The sequence below is a fragment of the Helicoverpa zea genome, chromosome 8, assembly GCF_022581195.2.
Source record: "Helicoverpa zea isolate HzStark_Cry1AcR chromosome 8, ilHelZeax1.1, whole genome shotgun sequence".
Taxonomy (NCBI): Eukaryota; Metazoa; Arthropoda; class Insecta; order Lepidoptera; family Noctuidae; genus Helicoverpa; species Helicoverpa zea.
The window spans coordinates 3,219,948-3,232,930 of NC_061459.1; the positions used below are offsets into that span (position 1 = coordinate 3,219,948).

The 12,983-nt window shown below is 33.8% G+C and overlaps 1 long non-coding RNA gene across 1 annotated transcript; it reads left to right on the plus strand.

Moving 5' to 3' along the window:
* Positions 1–212: 212 nt before the first annotated feature.
* Positions 213–1,213, plus strand: LOC124632195. The gene is made up of 3 exons (XR_006984595.1): positions 213–398; positions 814–885; positions 1,075–1,213. It is a non-coding gene; the product is annotated as an uncharacterized LOC124632195 (long non-coding RNA).
* The last annotated feature ends 11,770 nt before the right edge of the window (positions 1,214–12,983 follow it).

Consider the following 12,983-nt stretch of genomic DNA (forward strand, 5'->3'; position numbering starts at 1 on the left):
CTCTATACACGGAGGAAGAATACGTCATAAAATTTAGTGAAAATTTATCCAGAGATCCTGTATTTTCATCAGTATCTGATACTAATATGCCTTGCTACCTAATATTGCTAACAATTCCACAAAATCTTCTCATATGCTACTCTTTTTATGATTTACTTACGTATATTTCTTTCATTTATATGGTCAGATTTATGTCATGTTTTTCTAATAATTTCACAACAATATACACGTTTCGTATGTATCAAAAATGTGTACGCCATTTGAGAAAAATAACAAATGTACTGAGATGCAGAAATCTTAAAGATGATGAGAAAATTGTATGTGTTAAAAAGTTTACAGTTGCTTACACGACTTTGCGGAAATATTTTGCGGAGACAAGCAAAATGATAAGAGTAAAGGTAAGTGTAATGAGAATCATTACTTATTATTTAATGTAAATATATCCTCAGTTATAGCATCATAGCTGCTGTTCACTGTTCAATCTCATCTGCCTGGCCTTTGGCCGATCATGCTGGAGTCGGTTTCTACTCATCATCATTATCCTCCGAGCCTTTTTCCCAACTATGTTGGGGTCGGCTTTCAGTCAAACCGGCTTCTGGCTACCCGTAACGACTGCTAAGGATGTTCAATGACAGCCGGGACCTACAGTTTAACGTGCCATCCGAAATACAGTCATTGGTGTCTAAGATATAGTTAGAAAGTACATACAAACTAAGAAAAGTTGCATTTTTTATGCATTGCACTACGGTTTCTACTACTACTTAATTACTATTATGTTTTAGTAACATCTTATACATATATATTGTGTTTCAGATGATCTTCGATTTTACTTGCAACTTTATTAAAGTTACCGTCATTTTGTTGTATGCCATCTCCTCGGATACTGTGAGTAATACAGGGCGCATTATAAAGTAAATATATATAAAAATGGGCGTTGTTTTTGCATGATTTGGAGACTTGGCCTTTTTCTGAGTGCTTCTGAATTTTGTACCGATGAAGCATCTGTTATTTTATATTTTGTGCTTCATCTATCTATTGCATTATCCACACCTAAATTATTATTATTTGTTACAGAATGTCATCGTAATCGTCATATGGGTAATTCTGTTAGTACATGTTTTGTTCACTTTGTTTATTCCGCTGTTAATCATGGAATATGCCGCAAATGATATTGAAGAAATCAAACAAACTTTCGCAGATCAACTGTTATACTACAAAGGTAAAAATAACAAATGCTGTAAATATAATAAACGCAATAATGATTGCTCTGCAGTATAAAATAACATTTTTCTAGGTACATTGAAGGTACGTTTCAATGCTAGCTGGCGACTGCAACTGGTGAACGCACATAGCGCTACCTGTTTGATTGTATTTCCATGAGACCGTTTTGGGTCGAAGCTGCAGCAGCACCTGCAGTCGCCCTCAGTTGTTAGTTGGGCAGTGTCACCCAGTTGCAGTCGGCAGCTAGAATTCAAAACGCATCTTAATAATGAAAATATTATCGTTCTATATATTTTCGTCGTGTATATTTTTTTGTGTGTGAATGTGTACATATTTTAATGTATATTTCCAGATCCAAATCTAAGGGTAGCTCTGTATGAGGCTATAGCTTATATGGATATTTGTGAATCTCAATACACAATGTGGAATGGATTCCCTTTTGGTGTAGAAACTATTTTTGGCTACCTCAATCTCACTGTTTCTTATATGGTCGCTATTTTACAGTTTTCTTATTAAAACTTGATGTTTCAAAAAATCAACAATTCTTCATTGTTATTATGTGTGTTATCGGTATGCTACAATTCAATGTTTTAGCTGCACATTGATTCCAATTTTGACGTGTTTATTAACCTTTTGAACTACGCACTTTAATACAATAAAAAAAAATGTTGTTTGTCTGTATTATTTTTGTGTTAATACTGTCAGAAGATAAATAAATGTGTGTTTTTTTTACTGATTACTTTTTTAATTATTTAATAATAAACTTACAATCCAAGCAAGCTTTGGAACCAATCATAATAGTTCACAACAATGATCAACACTTCTACATTTATTAAACAATTCACAGAAACAGGGAAACACGGATTAATTTACAATTTAACTAGACACAGTTACATACTGTCTTGAAATTTAACAAAACCGACAATAAAACACGAATCGAAGAGCAATGAGAAATGGCACCGTTTTATCAAGAATGTGCTAATGTGCGTAAAGCACAGAGCGTAGTTCCACTGATTACACTTCGCACTCCATTGACGCGTCAAGCTTCATTTGCCTCAACCTACCACTTTAAGAAGACCTCCCACTATCCACCAAGATTCCTCCCTTAGTACCCACTCACAAACTTTGCCGAGAGGCGCGGTAGCTCAACATTAACTGATCTGTCACCCGAGCCTTCTCGAATTAATTCGATGTCCTACTTTTTTGATGCTGACTCATGAATCGAGTTTGAAACGAAATTGGGGTTTGTTTCTGAACATACAAGCTGTTGATTTGCATCCGTGCCATATTCAAGGAGGTAATTATGCTAATGATTCTCGACCCAAATCAATAAAAAAATTGGTACGTAATTTTTTTTCTTTAACTTTTTTTCCGAATTCCGTAAATGTCATCTAGCCTTATTTAAACTTGGCGCGTATGTTACTGGCATTAAAACCGTGCTGCACCCTCACACAAACGCAAACACAAAGCATACGCAACGATCACTCATAAATTTCATTCATAAAATTGGATTACTTTGGAAATACCACGACATTACAATGACAAAAAAAAGTAGTGCATATTAGTTATTTCCCATCTACTGTAATTCCAATCGATTATTTACGTATTGTATGTCCTCCTCCTGAACTATGGCACAAATGCAAATCAACACCTTGTATAATTAGAATTTCCGATGTTCGTGTCTTTGGAAATCTGTAATATATTCTGGGTTTTGTGGCAATTTCTTGCTTAGGTGTGGTTAATTCATTAGGTATAGTCCTTCATTTAGTTCAAAACAATTATAAATGTTTTGAACGTTTTAATCAGTAAAAATAATCCCAATAGAAGCAAACATTTCGTATAGCAGTATTCGGTTTTTGAAACATATGAATTGAACTACATCTAAAATATAAAACCAGTTTCAAATTTAATTCACTCAAAATAAGTTTTGTAATTTTTCATACCTATCTACCATGACTATCAGAAAAAAAATCAGGGAAAGCCATAACGATAATTATTTACACTCCTACTCCTAGCTACGTATTAACATTCATATTATTCAAATGCATATAGGATTCACGGCATACACCCAAGGGCGCGCAAGGTGGATATTCAGTACTTCCCATTACAGTAAATATTTTCATTTCTGATATATCCATTTATATGCAGCCGGATTCAAACGGAGAGGAAATGGAATAAATTTTGCACTTTCCATGCAGTTTATTTTGGAAATTTTTGAAACATTTATCTTTGCTTCTGTGGATGTAGGTTTTTAAATGACTACATAACTGGGGTTTTAATTCAGTTGTATTCTTTGGATTGTTTCTGAAAATATCTAGAGGTAGTAGGTACCTATATAAATATTTAGAATAGGAGAAACCAGACACATGTTACGTATAGGCATGGAGAACAAAATGACTAGCGGAGATTTCATAACGCAAAATTTCCTAAGAAAGGTACGCGCTAAAATGTGGGTGTTCGGGAGACGGTGAACGTGACTATCCTCCCCATACGCCTTCTTTAGAAGCCACCCATTTTTATAAAAACCAAATCTCTAATCTATCAAAACCAATCGTTAACAAATTCAATCCAATTTGATTAGGAACCCGCCTCGCTAGTTCTAGTGACTGACAGATTAAGCCTACTGCAAGTAACTAGACCTACAGAAGGCGTCAGACCTACATACATATTATGCTTTATATTGGTAGCATCGTTGCTCATATTTCTTTCCTTCTTGCCTGTAGATGATCTGTGTCTACTTTTGCACAAATACGAGCATTCCACTTATTGATTGGCTATCTATGATAATGAAAGTAATTATGATAAATGTTACATTAAAATACTCTTCTCTTTATACTCTTCTCTTTATAATTTCAGTGGGCGATCAAGGAAAATAACTTATAAGTACACAAAACTGGCCTATAATAAATATAAATAAACTTAAATAGAGGGTTCGTAAGATTCCCCCTTCATGATAAAAATAATAAATTATATTAAAACAACACGATGTTATTAATATCTACGTTAGTTTGACCTTTAGAACGTAATGTTATTGTATCTACACTTGTATTACGACCTTGATTTAGAGATAGTGGTGTATATTTATAAAACATAAAATATCGATGGTATCACCATCTGCTATTTCCGCAGCCATAGTCTTACTTATCAAATTGATAACAGTAACTTCAAATAAAATACTTACATATATCCTACTAGATATTATAAGCGGTTTATCTTACGTTCACAACCCAGTCTTTTGATGTATTATTTTTATAAGTAACCTTGGCTATCAAACTTTCAAGTATTAAGAATCCTTTTAGGCCTATTTTCATATTGTTTGCTTTGAAAATTCATAGTAAATAGTTGTTAAAAAAACAAAACGTTGATGATGTCGGTGCACTTAGGTCTTATTCCGTAAAAATACAAAATATACATGTAGGCATTAACAAATCGACGTGGGTGTAAACACAAGTGCCTCTCAGGCAATTACATGAATATTAAAACATTCCTAACTAACGTTTCAGTAGGCATTTTATTTCGTACTTACAGCTAGAAAAACCTAACAGAAAGTTAATCTGGCATCTAGCTAGGGATTTACAAAAATAACTGATATATCGAACTGAGAACAAAACCTTATAAGCAACACTACTTACCGGAAGGCTCCTAAAACATTTCAAACAAATGACTTACCAACCAACTATTTCCCTGTAAATTCTTCTACTAAGCAGCACATTCAAGTTTCAATTAGGCGAGCTATCAACCGATCGTATGTAGCAACGGCAACCGGAGATTGCTGTTCTAATTATGCAAGATTCATCGAAGTAGGAACAGTGTAATTTGTCTCCGCGATAACGTTGGAGTGACGGCCTAATCGGGAAAGAACGTATTTACAAGTTAATTGCATGCCTGCTCGTTGATTTTTGAATTTAGAACGTTAAGCTGCAATTGATGCTGAAATCTTTTTAGCGCTTGCACTTTGTTCATGAATTTAATTAGGGGTTGATGCGTCAGTTTTTCTTCTTCGATACTCTTCTTATGCGGTTTTTTGGTCATTCTACTACCCACATTCACCTCGCAGCTCAGTGCTTGCACGTTATTGCAATTCACTTAGCTTTCCAGTAATTTAAATTTATCAACATAGTACTTGAACTGCAAAAGGAAGCATAAGCACTTGTTTGTCAAAAGAAAAATACAACTAATTCCTAAATCTTGAGTAGGTACAACTGTAGTGTAAAACTCGTCATAGAGTACAATAGTTACTTGCTATGTCAGATTGGTATTCAAAACAACAATGATTTCAGCACAACTTTAATTAAACATTTAGTAAGAGAATTGCAGGAAAGCTATAATATAAGAAACACATAAATTGACAAAATCATAGAAGGTATTTATGTTAAGTGGAATCTCGTGCCAAATGCGATGAGACCTATCATAGATGGCCATGAACTTCAGAGCTTTGTATACAGTCAGTTGCAGTTTCTTATCTGAAATCAAATTTACTATTTACCTTACTTGTATTATGTAGCCACATTTTGATTACTTACTTATCTATACTTTCTATAATAAAGAGGAAACAGTTTTTTGTTTACACCATGAAGGCTCTTTCACTGACGAAAGCTACCCTATACCTTTAACCGAGTATGGGCTGAAGGACGTTGATTAAACCGCGGGAAAACAGCTAATCCATTACTTATTCTAACTAAACAATTTTGTAAACTAGAGACACATAAACTTATTTTAGCAAAACTAAGTTTTCTTAAAAGTCAACTATTGCTAGTACACATAAGGGCATGATTAAATAACAAGTAACTGAGGACGATATACCTTCATAAAGAAACAGTTGTCGTGCAATTATGTTCTTTACCAAACCTAGATCGCTTGAAACCATTTCTATCAATATAAAAGGTCCACCGACATTGGCTGTATATAGAACTGCTTGTACACACCAGAATATTACCACAGGTACCTGCAAATTATCAAAAAAGTTTATACCTTTAGCTTTTATTTAATTTTCATCCACCGTCTCTCTTCATAAGAGATTGAGCTGAACTTGAGATGCTAGCAAAGTGACAATGCATGACAATGAAATGTTATTAGTGTACAGAACTTGCCAGGGCCAAGGCCTGTCGGGGCTGCGGGATTGTTCGAAAGAGTTACCGCGGCCCTGGTGCATAAAAGGCCTACGAAGAAACGTAATGGATTTTAGTCAGTAAGATTCTGACTTCCTCACGCTACCAACCCACAGCGGGAGGGTTCATTTGATGATGATAAAAAAAAATCTCGATCTAGCCAGTCACAACAAGGCTCAGACTGGGAGGTGAATTGTTATGGGTCGCCGTTATGGAAACTGATCAGGAGGACTATGCAACTTATGTATATCATGATTTAGCTGAAGAAAATATTTATGTTCTTTGCAATGCAATAACATGATACTGTTGTTACTTCTGTTGTTCGTATGCAATACTCACAATAACACCTTGAGTAATAACGTAAAATACTGAGGAGATAATTCTAAAAAATCCGAATGTGAATCCTAGAAAACTCTGAAACAGAAAGTATTAAAGACATCATTTAGTAGGGGGTGAAGTGGTAGAAACTGAATGTTTGAGTCGTTTACTCAGACGCTTACATTGATTCTTGTTACGGTCATCGTCGAGTTATAAATCTTCAAGAGCTTCAAATAATTATCAAGAAAATTTTCAATGCAGACTCGTTTTTCTTCGTCACTGATGTTGATATCTTTGAGTCTGTTAACGGTGGCTGATGTCAAATTATTGTTTGCTTTAGCATATATTTCTGTTATATAGAGAAATGTGAGATAACTACAGTAACATGTCGTATATGAAATATTATAAAATATGTTCACTGCCACATCAAACTCGTATAGGTACGCTATCAATACAGAGGAGAGATTAATAGATATTATAAAGGATGCTGTAACGTAAGTTGCACGACAAGGTGATGGCGATGACACATAATTCTTTATCTTTGCTGAGAATTTCAGAATGTAAGTTTGTTCAGTATACAAAGAAATTAATATGCTTGAAGAAGTTTCTATAAGCATAATCCATAAATGCATCCAAAGACTTATTTGACTTATATCAAATGAAGTAAAATCTAATAATAATATGGAGTTTATGACAAAGTTGACAATAAGCATCGAGAGGCAAAATATTTTTGCAATGTAGCAAATCCATTTTGAAGAACTTAGTTTAAAATAGTGACCAAAAAGAACCCGAAAGGTCAGTAATTTGTAAACTGAGTTATCCATATTTTTGTTACTAAATATACTTTGAGCGATGGATAATATCCATAAATATAAAGAACTTTTATAATGTTAGACTCTTATATACACGACCAAATAGTTTACGAGCACAAAACCAACTGGGCAGATACACATGTGTTTCAATTCCTGATTTAAATGTTACCCTTTTAGTGACTAGTGATGTTACCTCTTTATCGACAATTTACAGAAGGACCTTCAAACCTGACATGGCCTTCAAAATTTCACTATTTCTAGTCTGTGAACTCAGACCAAGCCAATTTGGTCTTAGGTAAAAACCACACGTTTTGCTAGAACTCAAAACGAACCGATTATATGCTTATTAATTCTGTCATTATATCGATAGTTATTTTCAAGAGACATCACAACTCTTACGATAAATGCAATTACTGTCTATATGCAGAATGCGATAAAATAAAAATAGAAATAATATTGATTACCTAGTGTAGAGAACCAAATAAAGTAAAATTTTTCAAGTACATTTTGTCAGGAAGTATATACTAGCGATTAGGAAAAAAATGTATTAAAATCTAACGCTCATAGAACTTTAGGTGCCAGATACAATTAATAGACAAATAATACTATTGCTTTACGGTCAACTTAGTTATGCAAATGATATAATAGAAAAAGAAATATCTATTAGTCAAAACATTTCATAACCAATAAAAAAAAATTGGCCTACTAAACATCACTATCATTTTCAAAAAACCTGAACCCTTGGTTTGACCCCTTTTTATGTTCTGAACCCTTGTTTCAACTCCGAATAACATCAGTAGCGCACTCTTAGACGTGGATTTCAAGAAAGTCTTCTATAGACAGTTAATACAAGTTAAGTATTTTGATCTATCTAAAGCCTTCGATCTCATGACACATATCATTTAAAGAATTAATTACAAAGATAATCTATTTATAAACCAATTCAGCCCATGCCTGGAATTGTGGATAAAGAAAATGTAATGAGATGTAGTTTGTGTTTATTATCTGGCATTCTTTTATGTGTTGCTCTTTATATGTTTGGGTATACCACAGGGTTCAATGTTGGGTCTATCTTATTAAAAAAAAATGAAATTAGTTGATGAATAGTTTTATCTTCATTTCGTCTTTTCAAAACGGGGAAAATATTTAACAAGTATATTATTGGAAATTATTTTTTTAAATATTTAACAAGGTGAGGTATTAATTATTATTTGGAAATACAACAAATCTAGAAGGATACGAGTCAAGTTGATATTAGTGGTCAAAGATAAATAAGAAAAACTGTGCGATATTAACAAGCTTTTTATTCAATGAAAACAATCAATAAGAAAATTGCAACACAGCGATGGCATATGAAACACATAAATTGACGAAATCAAAGAAGGTATTGATGCCCAGTGGAAACTCGTTCCACACGCGGTGCGATCTTTTATAGATGACCATGAACTTCAAAGCTTTGTGTATAGTCTTTCGTAGCTTGTTATCTGAAACATAATATTCCTTAAGTATTACTAGGCACTAATTTTTATTTATTTCTTCACCAATCAAATTATGGTCGAGACACTCTTACAGAAAATAAGTTTTGATTGAGAACCGTTTAAAGAATTATCAATCATGTTTAAGTGACATATAGAGACATACAAAAAGTTACTTCTGAAACAGTCTTGTATGATAATTATGTATTTGAAGAAGACTTTCACAAAGCAGCCCGGAGCCTGGAAGCTGGTGATTGATACACCCGTGCATCGGAGAGCACGTAAATGTCGGTCCTGCGCCTGATCTCTCTCCGGTCGTGTCGGATTACCGTCCCATCGGGCTATGAGAGTTAAGGAATAGTGAGTGCACCTGTGTCTGCGCAAATGTTCGTGCACTATAATATGTCCTGCGTAGTTGGCTAATCTCCTTACATGAGAACAGCCGCCGTAGCCGATAATCGGCTAGGAGGACATCATCATCATCATCATGTATTTGATGTAACTACTAAATAATTTAAAGGGAGATGGAAAACAAATGATTTACCTTCGTAAAGGAACAGTTGCCGCGTAATTATGTTTTTGACCGAATCTAGATCGCTTGAAACCATTTCTATAAATATCAAAGGTGCGCCCACATTAAACACGTATGCAATTACTTGTGCAAGCCATAAGGCTGCTATAGGAGCCTGCAAATTAAAAACAAAATATTAATTCAAGTATTTAGTTTTACCTCATCTAAAACAATCCTGTAATTTTTTTTTGGAATAATTTTATAATCTGTAGATAATTTTGTGATTTCATTTGAACATTTTTGGCAGTTGTTAAGGGTAATCAGAAGCCAGATAGTCAGACAATCTTTCATACTAAGAGGTATCGGGTTATGTGGAGGTCAGGCAGGCAGACGCTCGATATAAAACACTGGTACTCAGCCGGTTAGACTGGCAGCCAGACGCCACCTAGTTGATAAAGGACAGGTAGGTAGATGATGATGTTTACAATCTTATGCCTATTCAATACTTACATAAAAACCGTTTACAACTACATAAAACAGCACAACAATGACTCTTGTAAACGCGAATATGAATCCTGAAATACACTGAAAGAGGTATAATTAAAATTAGTGTTTTTAACAGCATTCAGAAGGTGATAGTAGAAAATCAATTTTGAGCCTGTTACTTAGGCGCTTACTTTGATTCTTGATACGGTCGCCGTTGCGTTATAAATGTTCATGAGTTTCAAATAATTTTCAAGGAAAAATTTTCAATGCAGACTTGTTTTTCTTCATCAGTGATGTTGACATCATTAAGTGTGATAACGGTGGCTGATGTCAAATTATTGATTGCTCTAGCAAACATTTCTATTATATAAAGAGATGTAAGGTAGCTACAGTAACATACCATAAATGTAATATTATATAACATGTTATTCGTTAAACTGAACTCGTATTGATACGCCGTTAATATAAAGAAGAAATTAATAGGTATTATTAAAAATGCCAATACATTAGTTACACGGCAAGTTAATGATGATGAAACATAATTCTTTATCTTTGCTGAGAATTTAAGTACATATGCTTCTTTAGTATATAAAGAGAGGAATATGCTTGAAATAACTTCAATAAACTGCATCCATAAATTGATGGCAGTACTTATTAAACTTCCAAATAATAAAATGAATTTGACGAATATCACGCTGGTATAAATAACCGTAAAAAGGCAAAATATTTTTGCAATGAAATAAATTCTCTTTGAAGAACTTAGTTTAAAATAGTGACCAAAGAGAAGCCTAAAGAGCAGTAATTTGTAGACTGATTTATCCATATTTAGTTTCAGATACACTTTGAAATGAAAATAACTCTTATAATGGCACGACCAAATGGTTTAACAGGACAAAGTCAACTGGCCAGAGCCACATTTGTGTAGTAGAAAACAATTTGTTCTTAAAATAACACCCTTTAATAGACTAGTGATGTTAATATTCATCGATAATCTGAAAACTAATCTAAAATTTTACGTCACGATACAATTTTGTGTATCTGTAAACTTGGTCCAAAACTTCAACAAAAGCAATTTGGTTGGAACAACCAACGGAATTATAATTAATTCTAATTGTCACATCGACAATAAGTTATATCGCCATTCACGCATTGGAGGCATCGCTACTTTTGTAACGATGTATTCAAACACAATGCAGGTATAGAATGTGCCTAAAATAAATATAGATGTAATATTGATTGGAAAATCGTACTTGACTAGTAATCATAAAATGAGCTATTCATTGCTGCAAATAAAACAGTAACCATATCGTTGCTATTAAACAAAATAGCAATGGAAAACGTCTTTGTGGTATCAAGCTTGTCTCTCCAATAGTCTTTCTTAATAGCGAGCGTTTTTTTATTCCCTTTGTTCTATAGTGCAACGGAATGAAACTTTGTAAGTAATATTATATTTTAATGAAAGAGTTTCATTAGAGGGATAGACTGCTGTTATATTTATGAGTTGTAAATAAAATGAATAAATAACTCGTCTAGTATTACTTGGTCCTATTGATTGGCAAGTGGTATCCATTATTTGACAATTATATTTTCGTTTTTATTATTTTCTCAAGAGTGCGTTTACACGGAGTAAGTTTATTTTTCAGAATTTGGATAAAGCTCAAAATTCGGAGGCATCGAAACAGCAAGCGCAATCATTTATTTACCTTCAATACTGATCGCAAAAATTCCATTCAGCAATCCATACCTACTATTACAGCGGTATTCCGAAAAGCAACTTAAAACACAAAGACACTTAACACACAACTTTACCGTAACGAGATCGTCACATCTGAGGCAATAACTAAAATTATATAAAAAAATACCACATCCGAGCGGTATCAAATAGAGCTGAAAGAATGCCAAGAAAGCGAACAAGTAAGTGGGCTCTAAGTAGCTTGCTCCCTTTGTGGCTTTGCGTTTCACTACTTGAATGGCCTTCTTAATAGCTGTAGGTTTATGCCCAGTATGGTGTGTGCCCTGTTTTACTTTAGATGGGAGTTTGTGAGTAATTTTTTTTTCTTCTACTATTGATAAAGGCTTTTCGTGACCTAATTTGAGCTTTGAAGGAGTTTGTGGTTCTAATTACTTTTTTGAGTTTGGAAATCCTTCAAGAGTCTACTTACCATTTCGTTTACTTTCTGTACCAACTATAAAACCACCATACTTGTGGGTATAATAGGTAGACATACTATTTAATAAACATAAAAACACATTACGTTCACATCAATAACCAGTAATTTCTGAAACCCAATTCTTATTTCGACAGCAACCACCAAAAATTGCCTAACATCATCACTCATAACATAACTCAAATCAGACTAAACATATGTATCACAACCATCAGATACGAGATCGCCAAGCTACGAGTATTCCGCAAAAAAGCAAAACAGAATATTCGCTTTTATAGGAAAATTGTATTGCGTGTAGTTTCTGTGGCGAAGCAAGATAGTCCTATCTGATCTCGCTGGACGGCCGTATTGAATGGACGTCGCCTGTCTCTCACTATGTACGACGGTGTAAAGTATTACGGAATAGGATTCACGTAGCTCACGTGATGGAATGGTAATACGAATTTTTGTTGCATTCCGTAAATTACTTTTGGGATGTTTGTGGAAATGAGATGTTTTAATTTGGGTAATGTATTTGCACCTAGATCTTTAGAGAGGTTTTGCCAATCATGTACCTCAGTAAATATTCAGAATATTCATTTTGTGCCAAATATATCAAACCTAAAGTTCAATTGTTCTGTCACCTGGTAAATAACAAAATTGATGTAAGTATTTGATTTAATCCTAAGCACAACTCACAATCTAACAAAAAACCTTTTAGGCATCCTTTATTGTATAACTTGCAAGATACACCATAAGAACCAAGATCAACTCTAACAGTAACCCAAAAAGATAAGAACTACAAAAATTACCAACCATAAACGAAAATCGAATCCAACCCACTTTCGTTCAACAAAGACTATCTACAATCTTCAATAAACTAAACCTTTGCAATTGTTGCGATG